Source organism: Carcharodon carcharias, chromosome 34 (genome assembly GCF_017639515.1).
Source record: "Carcharodon carcharias isolate sCarCar2 chromosome 34, sCarCar2.pri, whole genome shotgun sequence".
Taxonomy (NCBI): Eukaryota; Metazoa; Chordata; class Chondrichthyes; order Lamniformes; family Lamnidae; genus Carcharodon; species Carcharodon carcharias.
This window is the reverse complement of record NC_054500.1, coordinates 18,061,561-18,087,294: the sequence shown is the minus strand read 5'-3', so window position 1 is coordinate 18,087,294 and position 25,734 is coordinate 18,061,561. Positions and strand designations below refer to the sequence as shown.

Here is a 25,734-nt window from a genome sequence, read left to right as displayed (position 1 = left end):
ACTGTACAGGTTGAGCACGGAGTCCACTGTCTCCGGCTCTTAGCACAGAGAGAGATTGAAAGTTAAGAGAAAGAGAGAGAGACACACACACACACACACAGTGAGAGAGACAGACAGACAGACAAAGTGGGAGAGAGAGAAGTGGCTTGGCACCTGTTCAGGGAACACAAGACAAACTTACTGCGGAGTTTGGAATATTAGCGAAGGTTCATTTTATACGCCCCAAAAAAAAAACACCCAAAGATGTCACGTTGAGAACCATCGGTTTGACTCGGACGAGGTTTGGTGAATGAGGTTGGACGATTCTTGTGGAGTGGAGTGGAGGGGAGGGGAGGGGAGAGGAGGGGGGGGAAGAAAAGGGCAAAGGTAGAGATATTCCTCTGGGCTGTGCCGAATTGAACCGCGCGGCTCGGCGTGAGCCCTGGCGAACAGACATGAACAGGGGAGACGAGAAGCGGCAGCGCTCCCCGCAGGACCTCGGGAGGTGGCCGTGATCGGGAATTGCTCCTGCCATCGGATGGGAATCTGTGCAGCTCTGATGGGACACGCCACCGGATCCGACCGCCAAGCCTGCTCTTAAAAGGTCTTTTATTCATTTTAAACGCAACCCCGGGGCTGTTCAGGAAGGAGGAGGGGAGGGGAGGGCAGTGGGTGCAGAGAGTGAGAAAATTGGTGCTGTAATACTGTTAAAATGTGATTTGCATTTAAAGCCACTTATGTTGTGATTAAATGCGGCAGATTTCCAGTGAGCCCGGGGGTTGTAGTTTCTCTATTTATGTACTGTATATAACTTTTGGATTGAATGTCAGACTGTGTGGGGCAGGCTGTGTGCCCCTCAGTCACCAGAAGCCAGCTTTCTGAATCCCTCTCTCCTCCTCCATCTGTGCAATTCTCCATCCCTTAGGGTTGTGGTGTGGATGCTCCATGAGTATATTGGAGGCTGCAGGGGGGTTGGGGGAGGGGTGGGGGGGGGGATCCTGGACAGAGTGTGTAGGGAGGAACTCTTCCCTTGTGACAGTGGGTCAAGAACCAGAGGGCGTGGGTTTAAGCAGGCTGGCAAAAGGGACAGCGGCGACGTGAGAAAAAGCTGTGCCTTATTCTTAACGCAGAGGGCGGTTGGGATCTGCCTGAGAGCGCCTGATTCAATCGAGGCATTTCAACAGGGAGCTGGATGATTATCGGAGAAGAAAAAAATTTGCAGGGTTTCCGGGGGGTGGGGGGGGGGGTGGTGGTGGGGGGTGGCGGCGGGAAAGGTGGGGGCGTGAGGTCGGCTGAGTCGCGCTTTCAGACCGCTGGCACGAAGATGATGGGCCGAGTGGCCTCCTGTTACTGCTTATGATTCCACGAATGGGAGCATAATGGTCCCGTGCTACGGGATTTGCAATTCAGAGCCCCTGATTCGTGCCCCCGGTGATGTGAGTTCATGTTCTGTCCCCGATATCTGGGAGAAATTAAATTTAATTGAATCAATTTGGAATAAAAAGCTAGCATGGTGTCAGTCACGGTGATTTCAAACCGCTGGATCGTTAAAAACCCATCTGGTTCACTGATGTCCTTTAGGGGGGGAAATCTGCCGTCCTTACCCGGTTTGGCCTACATGTGACTCCAGACCCACAGCAACGTGGTTGACTCTTAAATGCCCGAGCGAGACACTCAGTTGTGTGAAACCCGTACAGAAAAGTCACATGAGAATACTGGCACTGTCTGGACTACAGTAGTTCCAGCAGGCAGTGGCTCATCACCACCACCATCACCACCTTCTCAAGGGCAGTTAGGGAGGGGCTACAACTGCTGGCCTTGCCAACGACGCCCACATCCCCTAAACAAATGAAGGAAAAATACTGGAGACTGAGAACAATAGATTTTTATTTTGGACACTCAGGGAATTGCGGGATACAGAGCTCAGGCGGAAAAGTGGAGTTGAGATAGAAGATCAGCCACGATCTTATGGGGAAGGCAGAGCAGGCTCGAGGGGCCGAATGGTCTTCTCCTGCTCCTGGTTTTTAAATGTCCTCCGTTTTCGGCTTGGCACCGACGTTTTTTTTTTCCTCTCCGACGTGCTGAGAGACCTTTCTTTTTCCTTTCACCTTTTGTTAACAGTCCATGTAAATTGTTACTGCCGACGGTCTCTTAGGGTGTTGAGAAAACTCCCGGGGGCGGAACTTTAACATCCTGCCGGGCGTAAAATCGCGCGGGTTGGCACCGGGCGAGCGTCCCCGGCCTCATCGCGCACTCGGGCGGTATTTCGCTCGGCGGGCAAGCACAAAAATCAGAGGCCCACCCGCCGACAATTAAGCCCATTAAGGCCACAATCGTCTCCGACCTTTCGTGACCCGTCCGACCTCACGGTTGGCACGGACAAATCGGCCGGGCGGCCTTTACACTTTCCATCCAACCTCATCCAAGGGCTGGGATGAAGTTTCTCTGATGAAATAAAATTAAAAAAAGTAAATATCTGTGGACAGCATTTTTATCAGCTATATTTTCGAGCACTAGACTGTGATGCACGGACACTTTTTATTCAGCCTTTTAAATTCAACATTTGAATGCCTGCAGCTCCCTGAGGCAGCTCATAGACGCTTACCGCACAGAAGGAGGCCATTTGGCCCATCATATCCATGCCAGTCAACAAAGGTCTGACTGCACTAATCCCATTTTCCAGCGCTTGGCCCACAGCCCTGGAGGCTATAGCAATGCAAGTGAATATCTAAATACTTCTTAATTGTTACGAGAGTTTCTGACTCAATCACCTTTTCAGGCAGTGAGTTCCAGACTCCCACCGCCCTCTGGGTGAAAACATTTCTCCTCAACTCCCCTCTTAGCCTTCTATTTCTAACCTTAAATCTATGACCCCTGCTTATTGACCCCTCTACTAATGGAAAAAGTGCCTTCCTATCCACCCTATCTATGCCCCTCATAATCTTACACACCTCTATCAGGTCCCCTCTCAACCTTCGCTGCTCCAAGGAAAACAACCCCAGCCTATCCAATCTTTCCTCCTAGCTCAGACTCTCCAGCCCAGGCAGCATCCTGCTAAATCTCCTCTGCACCCTCTCCAGCGCTGTCACATCCTTCCTATAATGTGGTGACCAGAACTGCACGCAGTACTCCAGTTGTGGCTGAATCAGCATTTTATACAGTTCCAGCATAATCTCCCTGTTCCTGTATTCTATGGCTCAGCTAATAAAGGCAAGTATCCCATATGCCTTCTTAACCACCTTATCTACCTGCCCTGCTATCCTCAGGGATATGTGGACATGCACACCAAAGTCCCTCTGATCTTCAAAACTTTCCAGGGTCCTACCGTTCCTGGTGTAATCCTTCGCCTTGTTAGCCCTCCCCAAATGCATTATCTCACACTTTTCTGGGTTGAATTCCATTTGCCCACCTGACCAGTCCATTGATATCCTCCTGCAGTTTATGGCTATCCTCCTCACTATTTACCACCCGACCAATTTTTGTGTCATCCACGAACTTGTTGAGTATATCCCCTACATTTAAGTCCAAATCATTTATGTATACCACAAACAGCAAGGGTCCCAGTACTGAGTCCTGCGGAACCCCACTGGAAACAGTCACAGAAACATCCCTCGACCATCACCCTCTGCTTCCTGCCTCTCAGCCAATTTTGGATCCAACATGCGACTTTGCCTTGGATCCCATGGGCTCTCACTTTCTTGACCAGTCTGCCATGAAGGACCCTATCAAAAGCCTTGTTAAATTCCATGTAGACCACGTCAAATGCATTACCCTCATCAACATTCCTGGTTACCTCCTCAAAAAATTCAATCAAAGTAGTTGTCAAACATGACCTTCCCTTAACAAATCCATGCTGACTATCCCTGATTAATCCGTGTCTCTCCAAGTGCAGATATATTCTGTCCCTCAGAATTCTTCCTAGTAATTTTCCCACCACTGAGGTTAGACTGGACTGGATGTTCTGTTGTTGAGAGGAAAGTGGTTGTCGGGTGAGTTGATGTGGACTGTTGCCCTGTTGCCAAACACATGGTGAACAGGTTGTCATGGTAATTGGCACACAATTGGAAATCAGAACACAAGAAGATCAGCTATGATCTTATTGAATGGCGGAGCAGGTTCGAGGGGCCGAATGGTCTACTCTTAATGTTCCTATTTCTTATGTTCTTACTTCATTCTCAACTTACTTATATCTCGCGATATTATTTTCTGAAAGAAATCCATCTAATTAGCATTTGAATGAATCCATAATATCTGCTCCCTCCATCTCCCCAGGGGGCTAGTTCCATAGATAGACTACTCACTCACTGAAATAATGGCCTCACGTTAACAGGAGGGTATGAAGGATGTGAGGGCTGCACTGTCATGAGATGTTAAATTGAGTTGACAAGCTGGGTAAAACCAGGGATTAAATGCAATGGCATTAGGCCGCAACCAGTGGGAATCTTGAACTCTCTGCCTGAAAGGTTGATAGTGGCAGAAACCTTCATAACATTTAAGAAGTATTTGGATGTGCACTTGCGATGCCATGGCACACAAGACTGTGGGCCTAGTGCTGGAAAATGGGATTAGAATAGTTAGGTACTTGTTTGACCGGCGCAGGCTAGATGGGCTGAAGGGCCTTTTTCCGTGCTGTGAACCTCTATAACTCTATGACCAGGAACTTGTGGGGACAGTCACAGGAATCACGGAAAACTAAAGCACAGAAGGAGGCCTTTCAGCCCATTGTGTCTGCACCAGCTCTCCCAATGAGTAATTCACCTAGTGCTGCTCCCCCACCTTCTCCTCATAGCCCAGCACACTCTTCCTTTTCAGATAATAATCCAATTCCCTCCTGAATGCCTCGATTGAACCTGCCTCCACCACACTCTCAGGCAGCGCATTCCAGATCCAAACCACTCGCTGAGTGAAAAAGTTTCTCCTCCTGTCTCCGTTGCTTCTTTTGCTAATTACCTTAAACTTGTGCCCTCTTGTTCTCAATCCTTCCACCAATGGAAACAATTTCTCCCTATCTACTCTGTCCAGACCCCTCATGATTTTGAAAAATATCAAATCTCCTCTCAACCTTCTCTTCTCCAAGGAAAACAGTCCCAACTGCTCCAATCTATCGATGTAACTTGTTCCAGGGATGAGGAACTTCACTCTCATGAACCTTTTCTGCACTGTCTCTAATGCCTTCACATCTTTCCTAAAGTGTGGTGCCCAGAACTGGACACGATACTCCAGTTGAGGCCAAACCAGTGTTTTATACAAGTTTAACATAACTTCCTTGCTCCTGGACACTCTGTCCCTATTAATAAAGCCTAGGATACTCTATGCGAGCAAGATCGGGGTTGGGGGGGGTTAAAATCAGGGTAATTGTTTCCACAGATTGAGATTAGATTGACACCCCACTTTGCCATTCCCCCCTTTGAGTACAGGTTCAACTGTTCGGCCGTAATTCATTGGGTAGCACCTTTGCCTTTCAGTCAGAAGGTTGTGGGTTCGAGTCCCACTCCAGAGAGTTGAGCACAAAAAAAGGAATCAAGGTTGATACTCCCAGTGCAGTCGGGAGGGAGTGCTGCACTGTCAGGGGTGCTGACTTTTGAATGAGACATTAAATTGAGGCTCTCTCAGGTGGCTGCAGTACGATTTTTTACCAGTAGGAGAGTTATCCCTGGTGTCCTGACTGATATTTACCCCTCAATCAACATCACTGAAAAAAAAAAGAGATTAAATGATCATTGCTGTTTGTGGGAGCTTGCTGTGCGCAAATTTGCTGCTGCATTTTCTATATTACAACAGTGGCTACACCTTAAACGTTTACATAATAGAGTTGCTTCCCTTCCGCTTTGCCCTGGCTGGGAACAGCAACCCAGGGGGCACTAAAGGAATCAAAATGGAGGCAAATTACTATTATAAAAATAACTGGGTAACCTGTCCACTTATCTTGCTGGCTGCTTTCCCAGCTATTGGTGTCTCCTCCTCCAGGTGCCATGTGGGTGTTGGTGACCATGGGCTTCCATTGGATTGGTCCATGATTATGCTTGGCAAAGTACTATGGTTTGCCATGGATCTTCTGTAGTCTGGCTGACAAGGAAACTCTCCCACTCGCTGTTAGGTGTATTGGAAGGATTTACAGGCTGATAATCAGCATGTCTGGTCATGTTATGAACACACTTTCCATGTCCATCAAGTCCTGAAGTAGGGTTTGAACCCAGGGCTGCTGGATTAGAGGCAGGGATGCTACCCACTGCGCCACAAGATATTACTTTACAGCCTGCAATTAATATGTGTACACTGGATAGATGTTGGCTACATAGAGACACTTACTGGCTCTAACACCTTTGCCTTCTTGTGTTTAATAAGGCAGACATGTTGCAGTAGAGGAAAAATGATTTAAGACAATTGCGAACTAAGTAGTAAAATCTGAAAGAAGGTACCGGAACAAGTGAGACTTTGAAGATTTTGTATTTCTTTTAAAACAAATAACAGCTATTTGCATCTTTGGCTTATAATCAGCTAAATCAATTCAAACTCCAAAGAAGTCAGGCAAAACGTTATAAATCACTGCTCGGTCCAATTCTGAACACCGCGCCTTAGAAAAATCAGGCTTTGGCGAGAGTACAGCCAGGCCAGATTTACCAGTACTGTTGGCCTTCTTAAGATAACTGTCTAGACTATCATCTTAAATTTACTTGGCTGATGTTAATAGTGATTAATTTATGCCAAAAACAGGCTTAAAGTTATCTAAATTGACACAATGCAGGATAACTACACCTGTCACAAGCAATTTATCACATCTCTTAGCAACAAGCAATGGAATAGATTACTTTAAAAGCGCAGTGGCTGTTGTTGTATAGGTGACTGCGACAGTCACGCTGCGCGCAGCACAGCAAGATTCCGCAAACGAGCAGCTGCTTAGCCTTGCTTGGCGCGGTTGGCTGAAGGAGGAAGGCTGGCAGGAGAGTTCTCCTGCCCCTTGCTCGATTGGCACCACCCACACGTCAGTGGGACCTCAGTTTATCCCCTCATCCGCAGGACGGGACCCCCAGCAAAGGGGGTGCCCCCCCCCCCTGCCTGGAGGGATTGTGCGCTGACGCCCCTGAAACGGGGCCTCACACCCCCCCAAGAACCTGCAGATCCAGAGGTGAGGGCACGACCGACAGAGCCACTGCTGATACCAAGACCTTACAGAGTGCAATATAGAGACGACTGTACGCGTGGGCAACTGAAACCTGCACACAGGGTACACTGACCATGGCGCAGGAGCAGGCCATTCGGCCCCTCAAGCCAGTTCTGTCATTCAACAGGCTCGCTGTTGATGTTTTACCTCAACTCCACTTTCCCGCCCTAACCCCATGTCCCTTGACTTCCTTAAGAGTTCAAAAATCTATTGAAGTCAGTCTTGAATAGGCTCAGTGACTGAGCGGGGTGGAGAATACCCAAAGGCTTGCAGCCATTTGAGTGAGGAAATTTCTCCTCATCTCAGCCTTGAATGGCTGACCTTATCCTGGCTGTCCCCTTGCGTTCTAGATCCTCCAGCCAGGGAAACACCCTCTCGGCATCTACCCCGTTAAGTCCTCTGTGAATTCTAAACGTTTCAATGAGATCGCTTCTCAGTCTTCTGAACAGAAAGTACAGGCCCATTCTACTCAATCCCTCATATGTCAACCCCTTCACCCCCGGAATCAATCAAGTGTACTTCCATCGCACCCCCCCCCACCCCCCCGTCCAAGGTGGGCAGATCCTTCAGATTCTGCCTATGCAGCAGTTGAAAGATGGCCATTGTGAAAAGTTTTTATGACGCTGGAGGGATTAAAAGCAAAGGCTAATCTAATCCTTCACATCTACACAGACTCATGCAGTGTGTCAGAATTCACCCAACGGGACTAAATTCATTGACTGATGGAATGCATACGTCCATATCTGTGCTTAGGCACGTAAGTAACTTAAAGAAGGAGGGAAACAACAGCTCGTTAATAAATCACCGACCCACCCCAGACCTGATTCGATGAGGGCTTCTTACCCCTCTGTGTTCCTTTATTTGGACTGTGTCGCTTCAAAGCCAAAACTGACTCTTAAACTTTTATTTTTGACTAATTCTCTTGTATTTGAGTAATGCGTTGGCTGAGGGCAGCTTAAAAGGAAAAATTTTCAACATTGCTGTGTTAACCCCAGCATGGGGGGGGGGGCCGAGCATTCTGTGTTCAGGGAGCGCTACAACTTCAAGTCCCTGCTCCCATTAATTTCCCTCTATCTCAAGGTGCCGGCAATAGCAGATCCCACGCGGGTAATTAATTTCGAATTTGCACAAGGTCAAAAGGGACAGCAGTTCGACAGTCCACTTGCAGCTCTCCCCTGCTTTATTCTCAAATCCATCCGTGGCCACACCACTCCCTGTCTATGTCTGTAACATCCTCCAGCCCCACACCCCTCTGAGATTTCTGCGCTCCTCTAATTCTGGCCCCTTTAAGATCCCCAATTCTAACCGCGCCCCCATTGGCGGCCGTGCTTTCAGCTACCTGGGCCCTAAGTTCTGGAATTCCCTCTCTAAACCTCTCTGCCCACCACCGCACCCCACCCCCCCTTTGGGTTACCACCTCACTATTGCATATTTTATGCTACAAAGCAAAATTGAAATAATCCCCCCACCCCCTCCTCCAACTCCATCACCTGCTGCCCCATTCCCTTTGGTGCCTTTTCGGTTTTATCCCCCAACAATGCTATTGTGCAAAGAACAGTCCCCTCTAAACTTCCAGCATCACAAGATGGAAGCCAGATCCAGAACTTAAGAGTCAGATTGTGAGGCTTTAGGGTTTAGAGCATGTTTAAAAATAATTGCATTTGCATAGCACCTTTCATAGCCACAGGATGTCCCAAAGTGCTTTCCAGCCAATAAAGTTCCTTTGAAGTTGTACCCACTGTTGCAATGCAGGAAATGCAGGAGCCAATTTGCGCACAGCAAGCTCCCACAAACAGCACTGAGATAACGACCAGATCATCTGTTGTGATGTTGATCGAGGGAATAAGTATCGGCTTGGATGCTAGGGAGGATGCCCCTGTTCAATCTTCAAAATAACACCCTGAGATGTGACCTTAGAGGACAGCTGGGGCCACAACGTAATGTCTCAGCTGAGAGAAGGCACTGCTGCACTCCCTCAGTACCGCCCTGCTGCAACTTGGGTGCTCAAGTCTCTGGATTGGGCCTTGAACCAGCAACCTTCTGGCTCAGAGGTGAGAGCGTTGCCCACTGAACCAGCAGCTAGGGTTGCCAGCCCTCCAGGAGTGGCCTGGAGTCTCCAGGAACTGCAGATCGAGCCCCAGGACATTGCTATTTACAACCTTGGAGAAAAATCGTCAGGGCATTATAAAAAATTGTTTTTTTTGTCGTTTTCTTGGAACATTTCTCTTTCACCAAATATAAAAATATTAAAAATGGTGGGGGGGGGGATCAATGTGACCTAGACTTTGATGGTGCAGCATAACCCAGTTGGGCTGAATGAACTATTTGCTATGCAGTAAAAATTAGTTGTAAATGAAATCCAGGCTATTTTAACTCAAGATTTCCAGCAAGCACAGTATTTTGCTTTTTATCTATTTTAACTTGTGCTACCTCAGTGAGATCCTGCTGGATGATTTCCCTCCAGTTCCTGACAGAAAGTGGCATAAAGTCACCTGGCCCTCGGGTTGCCAACTCTTTTTGGATGTTTTCCTGGAGGTTTATCACTCGCCTGCAACTGCCTCACTTGGTCAAACAGCCCTTTTCCTCCCGTCTACAATATTTTCAGAACAAATGCAAATGCTCGAAGAAAGTTGGGGGGGGTCGGTGGTGGGGGGAAAGGGCACACAACACTTTTTAATGCCCCTGGGAGTTTTCTTACCCCACCCCCTGGAGATTAATCTTCCATCCCTGGGGACTCCAGGGCGATCTTGGAGAGTTGGCAACCCTACTTGGTCCAAAGGCATCTCGGGGGGGGGAAAGGTGAGGTGGAGGGAATCTAGTGCGAGGAAGGTGTGTAGATTCCAGATGACTGTTCCCAGCCTTCGATAAAGGGATGAGGATGTCTTAAGTACTGAAAGAAGGTTCCGGAAACACTCAGCGGGTGCTTCGAGTCGGTGATCTGTCGTGAAAAATGTTACCGAGGTAACGGGTTTCAAGCATGTTGGGGAGACAGGCAAAGCGGGCGTGAAGGAAGGAGGAAGCATAAGAGGAGGGGGGGGGGGGGGAATAGGAGTGATTAAACAACAAAAGAGATGAATGTGCAAGGCCAAAAAAAGAAAGAGGGCGATGCTGAGAAAGGTGAAGAAACTAAAGATGGGTCAATGGGAGCTGCAGATGATATATATCACAATTATTACCTTACTTGTAGACGGAATGGAGTGTTCCACAAAGCAATTGCCCAATCTGTGTAGGAACATCCCCGGAGGAGATCGCACCCTGAGCCGTGAATATAAAAAGAAATATCTGAAAAGAAACCAAAAAATGGTAATTGTGTCCTCAACAGGCCCTGATTGGCACTTAATTGGAAACCGTGAGGGCCTCCCCACTCCGGCCTGAGTTAAAATTGCAGTCGGGTCCTGATGACATCATTGAGACCCGCCATGCTTGCCTAAAGAAGGACCTCGCCGGTTCTGGGTGGTCGCCCTTATTGCCTGCGAGCAGGATCTTGGGCGGATAAGTTACCTGTGCAATTTTACCTACCCGCCTGCTCACCGAAGCTTCTCACTAATGAAAGGATAGGTGTTGATGAAGCCATGGTTTGGGGGATTTGATAACAGAAAGTGACTACCGGTGTTTGGAGAGCATCAGATGTTTACAGAGACTGTAGCCTACACTGTGGGTTCTCAACCTTTCTGTTTCCAAGGTCCTCCTCTCCCGTTTAATAAAGGTTCCGTATACCCCTTGTAGCACAACACAAGATTCTTTTATATATTCTCTCCGGGGATATGGGCATTGTTGGCATGGCCAGCATTTATTGCCTGAATGTTTAAGGTGTTGGATAGGGTGCCAATCAAGTGAGCCGCTTTGTCCTGGATGGTGTTGAGCTTCTCAAGTGTTGTCAAAGCTGCACTGATCCAGGCAAGTGGGGAGTATCCCATCACACTCCTGACTTGTGCCTTGTAGGGGGTAGAGCGGAGTGATGGTAATGGTAAGTTTTTCTATATAAAAATGAGTTATGCTATTGAACATATATATTTATTCTCATGTGGCTCAGTTGGTAGCACTGTTGCCTTCAAATCACAAGGTTCCTGGTTCAAGGCCCACTCCAGGTCATGAGCACAACAGTCAAGGCTGACCCTCCGGTGCAGTACTGAGGGAGTGCCCCACTGTTGGGCGCACTGTCTTTAGGGTGAGACATTAAACCGAGGGCCCATCTGCCTGTTTGGGAGTTCTCCCCCCGCCCCCACTCCCATCATGGCCAATATTAGTCCCCCAATCAACATCACCAAAAAAAACAGATTATCTGGTCATAATCTCACTGCTATTCGTGGGATCTTGCTGTCACTTTTCCTACATTACAACAGTGAATACACTTCAAAAGGCTCATTGGCTGTAAAGTGTTACGAGACACCTGGTGGTTGTGAAAAGTGCCGCAGAGGTCCATACGAAATTAGGAGCAGGAGGAGGCCCCTCGAGCCTGCTCCACCATTCAATAAGGTCATACCTGATCTGAATGTAACCTCAACTCCACGTTCCCGCCCACCCCAAATAGCCTTTCACCCCCCCCCCCCACCTTGCTTCATCGAGAATCTATCCAGCTCGGCCTTAAAAATATTCAAAGACTCTGCTTCCACTGCCTTTGGAGGAAGAGAGTTCCAGAGACTCTCAACCCCTTGAGAGAAAAATTTTCTCCTCACCTCTGTTCTAAATGGACAACCCCCTTATTTTTAAACAGTCGCCCCTCGTACTAGATTCTCCCTCAAGAGGAAACGTCCTCCCCTGGGGGCGTAGTGACAGATTTTGAGGTGCCCGGGGCTCTAGGAAAATGTCAAAGCAAAATACTGCGGCTGCTGGAAATCTAGAACCTTCTATATTCCTTAGTTCTGATGAAGAGTCATTCGGACTCGAAACGTCAACTGTCTCCCTCTCCGCAGATGCTGCCAGACCTGCTGAGTTTTTCCAGGTATTTTTGTTTTTGTTCTAAGAAAATGTGTTGGCCTTATCATTTCTAAATATTCTATTACATTGTTTTCTTCTGTATTAATCATTTGAGTCCCCAAAAGTCAGTCAAACTTTTTAATTGGAAAATATTAGTTCCCCCCCACTGCCACAGGCTCTTTCTGACCCCTCCCTCCAACAACCACCCACATCGCCAACCCCCACACCCCTTCCATCCTCCTTCACCCCCTCCCTCCAACAACCACCCACATCGCCAACCCCCACACCCCTTCCATCCTCCTTCACCCCCTCCCTCCAACAACCACCCACATCGCCAACCCCCACACCCCTTCCATCCTCCTTCACCCCCTCCCTCCAACAACCACCCACATCGCCAACCCCCACACCCCTTCCATCCTCCTTCACCCCCTCCCTCCAACAACCACCCACATCGCCAACCCCCACACCCCTTCCATCCTCCTTCACCCCCTCCCTCCAACAACCACCCACATCGCCAACCCCTACACCCCTTCCATCCTCCTTCACCCCCTCCCTCCAACAACCACCCACATCCCCAACCCCCACACCCCTTCCATCCTCCTTCACCCCCTCCCTCCAACAACCACCCACATCGCCAACCCCCACACCCCTTCCATCCTCCTTCACCCCCTCCCTCCAACAACCACCCACATCGCCAACCCCCACACCCCTTCCATCCTCCTTCACCCCCTCCCTGCTCCTTCACCCCCTCCCCCCTGCTTCCACCCTCCTTCACCCCCTCCCTCCTCCTTCACCCCTCCACACTCCTTCACCCCCTCCTTCCTCCTTCAACCCCTCCCCCCTCGATCGCCCCACCTTGTTCGCCCCCGTTCCCCCTCCTTCGCCCCTTCCCCCCTGCTTCGCCCCCTCCCCCTCCTTCACCCCCTCCCCCTCCTTCGCCCCCTCCCCCTCCTTCACCCCCTCCCCCCTCCTCCGCCCCCCTCCCCCTTCCTTCGCCGCCCCTCCCCCTTCCTTCGCCCTCCCCCTCCTTCACCCTCCCCTCCTTTGCCCCCTCCTTTGCCCCCTCCTTCGCCCCCTCCCCCCTGCTTCGCCCCATCCCCCCTCCTTCGCCCCCTCCCCCCCCTCCTTCGCCCCCTCCCCCCCCTCCTTCGCCCCCTCCCCCCTCCTTCGCCCCCTCCCCCCTCCTTCGCCCCCTCCTCCCACCTTCGCCCTCCTCCCCCTTCCTTTGCCCTCCCCTCCTTCGCCCCCTCCTTCGCCCCCTCCTTCGCCCCTTCCCCCTCCTTTGCCCCCTCCCCCCTCCTTCGCCCCCTCCCCCTCCTTCGCCCCCTCCCCCTCCTTCGCCCCCTCCCCATCCTTCGCCCCCTCCCCCTCCTTCGCCCCCTCCCCCTCCTTCACCCCCTCCCCCTCCTTCGCCCCCCTCCCCCCTCCTTCGCCCCCCTCCCCCCTCCTTCGCCGCCCCTCCCCCTTCCTTCGCCCTCCCCCCTCCTTCGCCCTCCCCTCCTTTGCCCCCTCCTTCGCCCCCTTCCCCCTCCTTCGCCCCTTCCCCCTCCTTCGCCCCCTCCCCCTGCTTCGCCCCCTCCCCCCTGCTTCGCCCCCTCCCCAACTCCTTCGCCCCCTCCCCACCTCCTTCGCCCCCTCCCCCCTCCTTCGCCCCCTCCCCCCTCCTTCGCCCCCTCCCCCCTCCTTCACCCCCTCCCCCCTCCTTCGCCCCCTCCCCCCTCCTTCGCCCCCTCCCCCCTCCTTCGCCCCCTCCCCCCCTTCGCCCCCTCCCCCCTCCTTCAACCCCTCCTCCCTCCTTCGCCCTCCTCCCCTTCCTTTGCTCTCCCCCCTCCTTCGCCCCCTCCTTCGCCCCCTCCTTCGCCCCCTTCCCCCTCCTTCGCCCCCCCTCCCCCTTCCTTCACCCACCTCCCCCTTCCTTCGCCCCCTCCCCCTTCCTTCGCCCCCCTCCCCCCTTCGCCCCCCCTCCCCCCACTTTGCCCCCCTCCTTTGCCCCCCCCGTCCTTTGCCCCCTTCCCACTCTTTTGCCCCCTACCCCCTCCTTTGCCCCCCTTCCCCTCCTTTGCCCCCCTTCCCCTCCTTTGCCCCCCTTCCCCTCCTTTGCCCCCCTTCCCCTCCTTTGCCCCCCTCCCCCTCCTTCGCCCCCTCCCCCTCCTTCGCCCCCTCCCCCTCCTTCGCCCCCTCCCCCCTCCTTCGCCCCCTCCCCCCCACCTTCGCCCCCCCCTCCTTCGCCCCCTTCAACGTCCTCCCCACCTCTCCCACCGCAACCTCCCCAACACCACCCCCCCCCCCCCCCCCCCCCACCCCCACCCCACCCTTGCCACAGGGCTCCTAGTGTTTGGGACCGTCTGCACCCCCCACTCCCTGGTAGGAGGTGCCGGGGCAGTGCACCCCAGCAGCACTACGCCTCTCACCCTCTCCACATCCACCCAGTCAGGACCCCCTCAGGATCTTATGTGTTTCGATCAAGTCGCCTCTCACTCCAGCGGCTACAAGCCTAACCTGTCCCAACCTTTCCTCATAAGACAACCCACTCCATTGCAGGTATTAGTCTGGTCAACCTTCTCTGAACTGCTTCCAATGCAGTTATATCCTTCCTCAAATAAGGAGACCAGTGCTGCACACAGTCCTCCAGATGTGGTCCCACCAGTGCCCTGCACAACTAAAGCACAACCTCCCTACTTTTGTAAGCAAGCGTTCATTTCTTTTCTTTGAAAACTTTTCTTCTATTTTTACTTTACGTCCAAAATGTGGAACTTGGACGGTTGAATCAAAGTGGGCCAAGTAGCCTTGGCCTGTGTATAATTATCGTGTCTTGTGGAAAACCCAGGCAGCACGTTTCATTAGCACTAAATCCGTTCAGTCAGGCTCCTGAGCAGCCCCATGGTGTTCAATCGACTGCCTGCGCAGCAGTTCTGATGCCCAAGAAAATTCTGAGCTTGCAGGGAACCTAGGCCATGGAATTTGCCCCAGGTTTCACCATTAAAACTATAAATAATGTACCCGGCAAAGAGCTGGATCTTTCTAAACTGACGCAGAGCTCGACATGAGCGGAGACCTCTCTCCCTCTCGGCGGGGGGGGGCGGGGGGGAATGAAAAAAAGCACTCAACTCCAGCTTTTAAAAGTTAGCAAAAAGGAATTCAGATTCCCAAAGGGATTTGTTAGTTTTTAGTCGCTGGATCACTGGAAGTTTGTGACTGAACGGGATCAAGCAGAAGGTCCAAACATGGTCTAAAGAGACAGCGACTCCTTAAATAAATGGTGACATTTCATTTCATTTTGCTTTGGAATAGTTGTTAAATTTGAGATCCAGTTTAAATCGGAGCAGCGACCGAATGTTAGAGTCAGTCCTGACGACAGTGGTCCCTCTTCCCTGTTAGTCTCTATGGTTTTCAGAAGCCAGGTTGAGTCCCTCAGGTGGCCCTTGGGCACTTTACACACCGGGCGTACAGTCAAAGAATGTCTACAGCGCAGAGGGAGGCCATTCGGCCCCTTGGGGCTTGTGCCGGCTCTCCGCAAGAACAGTTTAGCTTGTCCCGCTTCCCCCCCACCCCCATCGTATCCCCCGTTGCCCAGCACGTTTTGTGACCCCCTTCAGGTGCTTATCCGATCAGCCCTCGAAAGCCAAGGTTGAATCCGTCTCCCTTTCAGGCAGTGCATTCCGGATAGCTGGGTGTTTTTTTTAAAAAAAAAAGCATTTCCTTATCCAATCATAGAATGGTTACAGCAGGGGGGGAGGCCATTCAACCCTCCGTGTCCATGCCAGCTCTCTGCAAGAGGAGCTTTTCTCTTATTAATAGTTGTTTGGTGGTACAGAACTTGAGTGTTGCTGAAGAGAGAGACATGTCGAAGCTTTTAGTTTTGCACTCATGAGGAAACTTCACAAGAATACCAATATAAGGGGGAGAACAACAATTTATACTGTATGTGAAGAGAGTGCTGATTGGTTGGCAAGTCAATGGCTGTCACTTATTTTGTTTAGCTGAAACAGGCGCAATGTGTGTACATGCCCTATCTGTCTGCAAAGAACAGGGCCCTGTGCATTAATATATGTAGCTTCTTTCATTAAGAGTTCATGGGATGTGGGCATCACTGGCTGGGCAGCATTTATTGCCCGTCCCTAACTGCCTTTGAGAAGGTGGTGGTGAGCCGCCTTCTTGAACCGCTACAGTCCGTGTGCCAATCCTACTAACCCCCCCCCCGACCTCTTCCCACTGCACCCCCCCACCCCCACTCCACCCACGCAACAAACCTTTCTCCTGTCATCCTGCAAACTCGCTTCAGATAATGAATGGAAATGTCACCTTTGGTCCATGAGGCAGTGCTGGGCAAAGGGCAGCATCAGCTCGAATCTTATCTTTGACGGACCCCTTGAGGACGTCTTCTGAGGGCCAGGAATTCTCGGCTGAGATCCCTTTTTCCAAGATTAATCGACAGTTTGCACCAGTATCCAAAGTGGTTTGATTGTCTGCTTCAAGTGAAGTCAGACGCTAGGAAATGCCAGAACTATTTGTTACCCTTGGGAATCAAAGGATCAGCAACAATATTTTTGTTGACAGAAAATATAAACAACCAGATGATAATGAAAAGGCAGGGGAAAAAAATTGTTTGACGTTTCTTTTTTCCCTCAGTGTCTCTCTCTCTCTCTCTCCGCCCTGCAAGTCCCCTTCCCCACGCCCTGAAGACAGTGACTCAGTTTGCATTGTGGTCACTAGGGAACCAGCGCTTCACCCAAGTGGTCATTCTGCTTGGCTGGCCATAGTTATTGGGCTGCTCGACCTATGTTGGCATCACAGCTGAGCAGTCACCCTCTCCTCACACGCACGTGTCCCGCTTAGTCCCCGTTTACGGGATAGTGACTGGGAGCTGTGTGCCTGGTTGTCTATTTTCTCCTTGACCCACGACCATCATCGCTCCTTGCTTCTGCGATCCTTTGGGATGTGGGCGTCAATGGCAAGACTGGCGTTTATTGTCCACCCCTCGGAGCCTTCGCGAATGTGGTAGCGAGCTGCCCTCTTAAAGTGCCGCAGTCCGTGTGGTGAAGGAGTGGCGGCCATGCTGTAGGGGAGGGGGTTCCGATTATGGACTCAGTGGCCAGCAGAGATCATGGCGTTTTATATCCCAAATCAGGGTAGGTGTGTGATTTTGAAGTGGACGCGGAGGGGTGGAATTTAATGCCCTCCCCCCAAAGTGAGTTTGGTGCACAGCGGGGGTGGGGGGGGGGGGAGGGGGTGGCAGGCAGAGGTGAGGGAATTTAATTGGACGAGAGGGGACCCCACCACCTTCTGGCCTCTGCCCTGATTAAGTCTGGGGTGGGAAGGCTGTCCATGAGTCAACTGAGGCCTTTAAATAGGCAATTAACATCCCACCATTGCTGCTATTCAACCAAGGACAGACTCGCTATGTGGGGAGCCCAGAAAGTAAACCCCGTTGGAGGAGGGTGGTGAGCAGGGGGGTGGGAGTTCCCTCGTCCAAAGGCACTCTGCCTGATTGAGTGACCCGGCATCGGGGAGAGGGGAGCCCCACCCCCACAAGCCCTCACTGCCAACACCCTCCCACGTGACCTGCCCCCACCCTCGCCACCCACCACCCCCATCCTGCCATCCTGTTGGCCTGGGCCTCGAGTGGGTGCACTACCAGCAGCAGCCACCACCTCCCGGGCGGCACTACTGAGCAACGCGCAGTTGCTGGCTTCTGGTTGGCAGCTCTCAGTGGGTGGGGTGGATTGGGGGGTGGGGTGCGGGTGGGGTGGATTGGGGGGTGGGGTGCGGGATAGCCATTGGCAGGGTCCTTCATCTTGGGGAAAGCCCGCCATCGGCAGCCAGAGAGGCACTTCGTTCGCCGGTCTCTGCCAAAGGGGACAAGGTGGGGTTCTTGTTGGCTCTCCTGTCACCTCCGTGAAAAACTGCCCAGTGTTCCCTTGCACCTATTAGCCTTGTTCTCATAGGTAGTGCAACTTTGTGCAGATCGGGAATGATATTTATTCGCTGAATTTATCCAGCAAAGAGTGTAAAATGTTTGATAGATTTTAACAAGACTCTAAGCTCCATTCCTGACGATATGAGGGCTTTAGGGTAAAGGGTAGGGCTTAACGAGACTTATAAAGCTAGTGTTGTGGTGTTAGGTTTGTAATGGATACAGTCATACTGTATGGGACAGTTCAGTATGTTGGTCATTCAACAGCAGAATATTTTGGTTTTAAGAATCAACATAGCTGCACATTAAATTTAAGCATATGGTGATTCACCATTAATCCCAATCTTGCTTTGTGTCTCATATTTTTCCCATTGTTTTGTTCAGTAAAGAGTCTTATGTCAGTCTTAGGGATTGGAACAATTTTCCACTTTATGGCCCAGCGTCTGTTCGGCACCTCCCAATACAGCATGGGTTAGATTTTTTAAAAATTCATTCATGGGATGTGGGTGTCGCTGGCTGGGCCAGCATTTATTGCCCATCCCTACCTTGACAAGGTGGTGGTGAGCTGCCTTCTTGAGCCGCTGCAGTCCATGTGGTGTAGGTACACCCACAGTGCTGTTAGGGAGGGAGTTCCAGGATTTTGACCCAGCGACAGTGAAGGAACGACTGATATATTTCCAAGTCAGGATGGTGAGTGACTTGGAGGGGAACTTGCAGGTGGTGGTGTTCCCATGTGTCTGCTGCCCTTGTCCTTCCAAGTGGTAGAGGTCGCAGGTTTGGAAGGTGCTTTCTGAGGAGCCTTGGAGCATTGCTGCAGTGCATCTTGTAGATGATACACACACTGCTTCTACTGTTCGTCGGTGGTGCAGGGAGTGAATGTTTGTGGAAGGGGTGACAATCAAGCGAGCTGCTTTGTCCTGGATGGTGTCAGGTTTCCTGAGTGTTGTTGGAGCTGCACTCATCCAGGGAAGTGGAGAGTATTCCATCACTCTCCTGACTTGTGTCTTGTAGATGGTGGACAGACTTTGGGGAATCAGGAGGTGAGTTACTCACCGCAGGATTCCCAGCCTCTGATCTGCTCTTGTAGCCACAGTATTTACATGGCTAGTCCAGTTCAGTTTCTAGATACAGAGTAAAGCTACACTGTCCCAACAAACATTCTCAGGGCAGGTACAACACGGGGTTGTACACAGAGTAAAGCTCCCTCTACACTGTCCCCATCAAACACTCCCAGGACAGCTACAGCACGGGGTTAGATACAGAGTAAAGCTCCCTCTACACTGTCCCCATCAAACACTCCCAGGACAGGTACAGCACGGGGTTAGATACAGAGTAAAGCTCCCTCTACACTGTCCCCATCAAACACTCCCAGGACGGGTACAGCACGGGGTTAGATACAGAGTAAAGGACAAACAAGGCACGGGAATACACAATGAATGGTAGGACCCTGGGAAGTACCGAGGATTAGAGGGATCTTGGTGTGCATGTCCACCGGTCCCTTAAGGTAGCGGGACAGGTAGATAAGGTGGTTAAGAAGGCATATGGGATACTTGCCTTTATTAGCCGAGGCATAGAATATAAGAGCAGGGAGGTTATGCTGGAACTGTATAAAACGCCAGTTAGGCCACTGTTAGAGTATTGTGTGCAGTTCTGGAATTCACATTATAGGAAGGATGTGCACTAGAGAGAGTGCAGAGGAGATTTACCAGGATGTTGCCTGGGCTGGACAGTTTTAGTTATGAGGAGAGATTGGATAGACTGGGCTTATTTTCCCTGGAGCAGAGGAGATTGAGGGGAGACATGATTGAGGTGTATAAAATTATGAGGGGTATAGATAGGGTAGACAGGAAGAAACTTTTCCCCTTTGTGGAGGGATCAATAACCAGGGGGCATAGATTTAAGGTAAGGGGCAGAAGGTTTAGAGGGGATGCGAGGAAGAATTTTTTCACCCAGAGGGTGGTGGGAATCTGGAACTCACTGCCTGAAAGACTGATAGAGGCAGAAACCCTCATAACATTTAAGAAGTATTTGGATGTGCACTTGCGATGCCATTGGCATACAAGGCTGTGGGCCTAGTGCTGGAAAATGAGATTAGAATAGTTAGCTACTTGTTTGACCGGCCCCGACTAGATGGGCCGAAGGGCCTTTTTCTGTGCTTTAGACCTCTATAATTCTATGACTCTAAATTTCCCTCTCCACTGTCCAATCAAACACTCCCAGGACAGGTACAGCATGGGTTAGATACAGAGTAAAGCTCCTTCTATACTGTCCCCATCAAACACTCCCAGGACAGGTACAGCACGGGGTTAGATACAGAGTAAAGCTCCCTCTACATTGTCCCCATCAAACACTCCCAGGACAGGTACAGCACAGGGTTAGATACAGAGTAAAGCTCCCTCTACACTGTCCCCATCAAACACTCCCAGGACAGGTACAGCACGGGGTTAGATACAGAGTAAAGCTCCCTCTACACTGTCCCCATCAAACACTCCCAGGACAGGTACAGCACGGGGTTAGATACAGAGTAAAGCTCCCTCTACACTGTCCCCATCAAACACTCCCAGGACAGGTACAGCACGGGGTTAGATACAGAGTAAAGCTCCCTCTACACTGTCCCCATCAAACACTCCCAGGACAGGTACAGCTCGGGGTTAGATACAGAGTAAAGCTCCCTCTACACTGTCCCCATCAAACACTCCCAGGACAGGTACAGCACGGGGTTAGATACAGAGTAAAACTCCTTCTTTAACAATGCTGTCCAATAATAATCACTGAGTAGCCACAGGTGTGGTTATGGTGACATATTTTTAACCTCATGAAATAATTTTAACTGAAAACGCCTTACACACATAGACATAGGGAAAGGTACTTAGCTTGTGTATGTTTACTTAACAAATGCCTACCACAAGTCAGGAACCATGCGAGCAACAATCACTTCCGTACTCTGCGTTTTTTCTTAGCATTTTACCAAGAAACGCACAAAGAGGTTAAAATTTGCACGCATTCACTGCGTGAAATTGAGTTATGGGATCACAGGGACCATCGAGGTTTTCTCTCGCCCAGTGTAACATATTTCCGACCATTTCTGGATGAGATTGTTGATGTACGCGCTTGTACATTTTTTTTCAGTTAGTCCTGCCTTTCTTTGAACAGTAAATCATAAATGCTTCTGTCAAAAAATATATATACTTAATAAATTAAAAGCTGTATAACTAGGGCAGTGCCAAGTAAAGTTTGCTACAATACTTGTCTCTCTTGCATGACAACTGGGCTACTGCATTAGAGTGCTGAATACTCACCTTCCAAAGTACACTCTCTACTCTCAACTCATGACTAGTCAAAGGTCATAGGGTGGCCAGCGGGAACGTTTCAAAATACCCTGAAAGCCTACTTGAAGAAGATCGGCTTTGACCTGAAAAGCTGGGAAGAGAATGCACTGAACCACACAGGAGCACAACCCCTCATCGACCACGGACTGGCCAACTGACTGACTAATGACCGACTTTTTCTTTCCTCCTCAATGCTATTTCTCCCTTGGTCTTTTATCTTCCTTTTCTACCTTTTCGACCTTGCACGGACTTCAGCCCGATCTCTTACAACCTCTCTCTCTTTCTCTCTCTCTCTCTTTCTCTCCATCTCTCTCTCCCTCTCTCTACTCTAGGACTCCATGGCTAGCCCTCCTGGCTTTGAGCGGCCGCCAATGTAATCTTCAAAGCTGGTTGAGATTGAGTACAGGTCCCTCAATATCAAGCTCACATCTCTCCATTCCTATTTGGCCATAGCTTCAGTATACTGTCCTACTGATTCACCTCCTTCCTCCATCTTTATTCTGTAACAGTCATGGCTCCTCACATTGCCTCTTACTCCTACATCACTTCCACCATTAAGATGAGATGTCCATCCAAAGTTCCACACGCCCCCTCGGTTGGACGTTTGAGATCCCATGGCCAATATGTGAAAGTAGAACAGGGCAGTTCTTCCCAGTGTCCTGGCCAATATTTATCCCTCAATCAACATCACTAAAACGGATTAACTGGCCATTATCACAGTGCTGTTTGTGGGAGCTTGCTGCGTACAAATTGGCTGCCATGGCCTCCTACATTACAGCAGTGACTGCATTTCAAAAGTACTTCATTGGCTGTAAAGTGCTTTGGGAAAACCTGAGGTTGTGAATGATGTTATATAAATGCAAGTTTTTTTTAGCCCTAAATTCACTGTGTATCTATACAGAGTGACTGTTTATTCAGCAGGTTAAGGATTACTCTAACTGTACAGAGTGACTGTTTATTCAGCAGGGTAAAGATTACTCTGTAACTGTACAAAGTGACTATTTATTCAGCAGGGTAAGGATTACTCTAACTGTACAGAGTGACTGTTTATTCAGCAGGGTAAGGATTACTCTGTAACTGTACAGAGTGTCTTTATTCGACAGGGTAAGGATTACTCTGTAACTGTACAGAATGACTTTATTCAGTAGGGTAAGGATTACTCTGTAACTGTACAGAGTGACTGTTTATTCAGCAAGGTAAAGATTACTCTGTAACTGTACAAAGTGACTATTTATTCAGCAGGGTAAGGATTACTCTAACTGTACAGAGTGACTGTTTATTCAGCAGGGTAAGGATTACTCTGTAACTGTACAGAGTGTCTTTATTCGACAGGGTAAGGATTACTCTGTAACTGTACAGAATGACTTTATTCAGTAGGGTAAGGATTACTCTGTAACTGTACAGAGTGACTGTTTATTCAGCAGGGTAAGGATTACTCTGTAACTGTACAGACTGACTTTATTCAGCAGGGTAATATTTACTCTGTTACTGTACAGAATGACTTTATTCAGTAGGGTAAGGATTACTCTGTAACTGTACAGAATGACTTTATTCAGTAGGGTAAGGATTACTCTGTAACTGTACAGAGTGACTGTTTATTCAGCAAGGTAAAGATTACTCTGTAACTGTACAAAGTGACTATTTATTCAGCAGGGTAAGGATTACTCTAACTGTACAGAGTGACTGTTTATTCAGCAGGGTAAGGATTACTCTGTAACTGTACAGAGTGTCTTTATTCGACAGGGTAAGGATTACTCTGTAACTGTACAGAATGACTTTATTCAGTAGGGTAAGGATTACTCTGTAACTGTACAGAGTGACTGTTTATTCAGCAGGGTAAGGATTACTCTGTAACTGTACAGACTGACTTTATTCAGCAGGGTAATATTTACTCTGTTACTGTACAGAATGACTTTATTCAGTAGGGTAAGGATTACTCTGTAACTGTACAGAATGACTTTATTCAGTAGGGTAAGGATTACTCTGTAACTGTACAGAATGACTTTATTCAGCAGGGTAAGGATTACTCTGTAACTGTACAGAATGACTTTATTCAGTAGGGTAAGGATTACTCTGTAACTGTACAGAGTGACTGTTTATTTAGCAGGGTAAGGATTACTCTAGCTGTACAGAGTGACTGTTTATTCAGCAGGATAAGGATTACACTGTAACTGTACAGAGTGTCTTTATTCAACAGGGTAAGGATTACTCTAACTGTACAGAGCGACTTTATTCAGCAGGGTAAGGATTACTCTGTAACTGTACAGAGTGACTGTTTATTCAGCAGGGTAAGGATTACTCTAACTGTACAGAGCGACTTTATTCAGCAGGGTAAGGATTACTCTGTAACTGTACAGAGTCACTGTTTATTCAGCAGGGTAAGGATTACTCTGTAACTGTACAGAGTCACTGTTTATTCAGCAGGGTAAGGATTACTCTGTAACTGTACAGAGTCACTGTTTATTCAGCAGGGTAAGGATTACTCTGCAACTGTAAAGAGTGACTGTTTATTCAGCAGGGTAAGGATTGCTCACTGTATAACTGTACAGAGTGACTGTTTATTCAGCAGGGTAAAAATTACTCTAACTGTACATGTGACTGTTTATTCAGCAGGGTAAGGGTTACTCTGTAACTGTACAGAGTGACTGTTTATTCAGCAGGGTAAGGATTGCTCACTGTATAACTGTACAAAGTGACTGTTGTTCCAGTAGGTTAAGGGTTAAAATAATTGCCATTCAAAAAGAAGTTGAATATTTATCTTATATCCTTTTTGTCAAACTGTTATATACTTCGCTGCTCCTGAATGCACGGCACCTCAAAACAATACACTGCAGTGCCCAGGAGAATAATCAAAGTGTCAGTGTTCTGTGATTTGCATGAACTATGTTTGAGTGCAGAGAAATGGTGATAATGATCGCCATTGGGACAGGATGAAACAGCGATAGCAGAATTGGCTTGTAGCCACTTAATTGTCTTGCACTGGAATCAAATTGGGAGCCCTGAGGTACTTTGTGAGAACAGCAAGGGCTCTCCCAACAGCGAGCATTTGCCTGAGTGTTACTGCAGTGACACATTAAGATGATCATTGCTGACACATGGTGACCACCCCACAACCCCTCCCCCAAGCTAAGGGAAGTTCACCAAATGCGTAAAGACCTTATTCGTCCCTCACCTCACTTCCCTATTCCTTCCCCAAAGCCGATAACTCAGATTGTGGCGCCCACCAGCATTTTCCTGGGGCTGTCCTTCATCAGTGCGGAGGGAGTGACGCACTGTCGGAGGTGCCGTCTTTCAGATGAGACGTTAAACTGAGGCCCCATCTGACCCCTCGGGTGAATGGAAGAGGATCCCACAGCCACCATTTCGAAGAAGAGCAGGGGAGCTCTCCCCGGTGTCCTGGCCAATATTTATCCCTCAATCAACATCACAGAAAAACAGATGCTCCGGTCATTAACACATGGTGGGATCGCAATGATATCGGATTACAGATGACAGCGAGATGAATCGGTGGTTAATGGGTTGATCCATGCTAGTGGTTGGGAGAGGAATATTAGCCAGTGCCCCAGGAGACTCCCAGCTTCTCTCAGCACCGGGAACCTATAGCAACCCTCTGAAGAGTTAGATGGGAGCCCAGTACTCTCAGTTGAAACGGCTACAGCGCCTTATGCTGCATCCTTCTCAAAATCCTGCTCTCTGGCATTCTTCGGAAGCACAGATGCAGAAAATTCCTATTCTGTTTAATAAAATACTTTATATAAAATATCGAGGGAAAACAGTCCATCTGTGTTGGTGTCTCTAGAGGATGGTTAGAAGGAATTTGTTTTGTCCCACAGGACGCTGGCAGTCTTGGGAAATTCTCAGATAAATTGTTTCCTTCTGTGTCTGTGCTTTAATTTGCATTTATGTAGCACCTTTCATGACCTCGGCACATCCCAATGTACTTCTGAGCTAGTGAGGCGCTTTTCACTATTGCAATGTAGGGAATCGCGGCGGCTAGTCGCGCACAGCAAGCTCCCACGAACACCGAATGTGGCGATGATCAGGTCATGTTTCTGTGGATTAATAACAGAAAATGCCGGAAATACTGAGCAGCTCTGACGGCAGCTGTGGAGAGAGAAACGGAGCTAAAAGTTTCAGGCTCCTGTCTTTTCACCAGAATTGTTTTGGTGGTGCTGTTTAAGGAGAGAAAAAAAAAGGGTTGTCCAGGAGATAAATAAATCACTCTTACTGCTCACTTATGAATAATGTTACAGGATTTTCCACTAATTCTTAATCTGTGGATCCTTAATCTCTCCATTCTTAACTGCTCTGTGTACTACCCATTCTCAGCCTCTAAGCATGTGCAACTTAAAATGTCTCTTTAAGAACATGAGAAACAGGAACTGTAGTCCCTCAAGCCTTCTCTGCCATTCTATTAGATTGTGGTTGACCTC

General features: G+C 49.3%; 1 protein-coding gene across 1 annotated transcript in view; it reads left to right on the top strand.

Annotated features, from left to right (window-relative positions):
* Positions 1–353: 353 nt before the first annotated feature.
* The window catches only part of LOC121272589 (G-protein coupled receptor 4-like), a 64,910-nt gene continuing 39,529 nt past the window's right edge, over positions 354–25,734 (top strand). The window contains exon 1 of the mRNA XM_041179243.1: positions 354–583. The gene's annotated coding sequence lies outside the window, so the exon portion shown is untranslated. The remainder of the gene's footprint in view (positions 584–25,734) is intronic.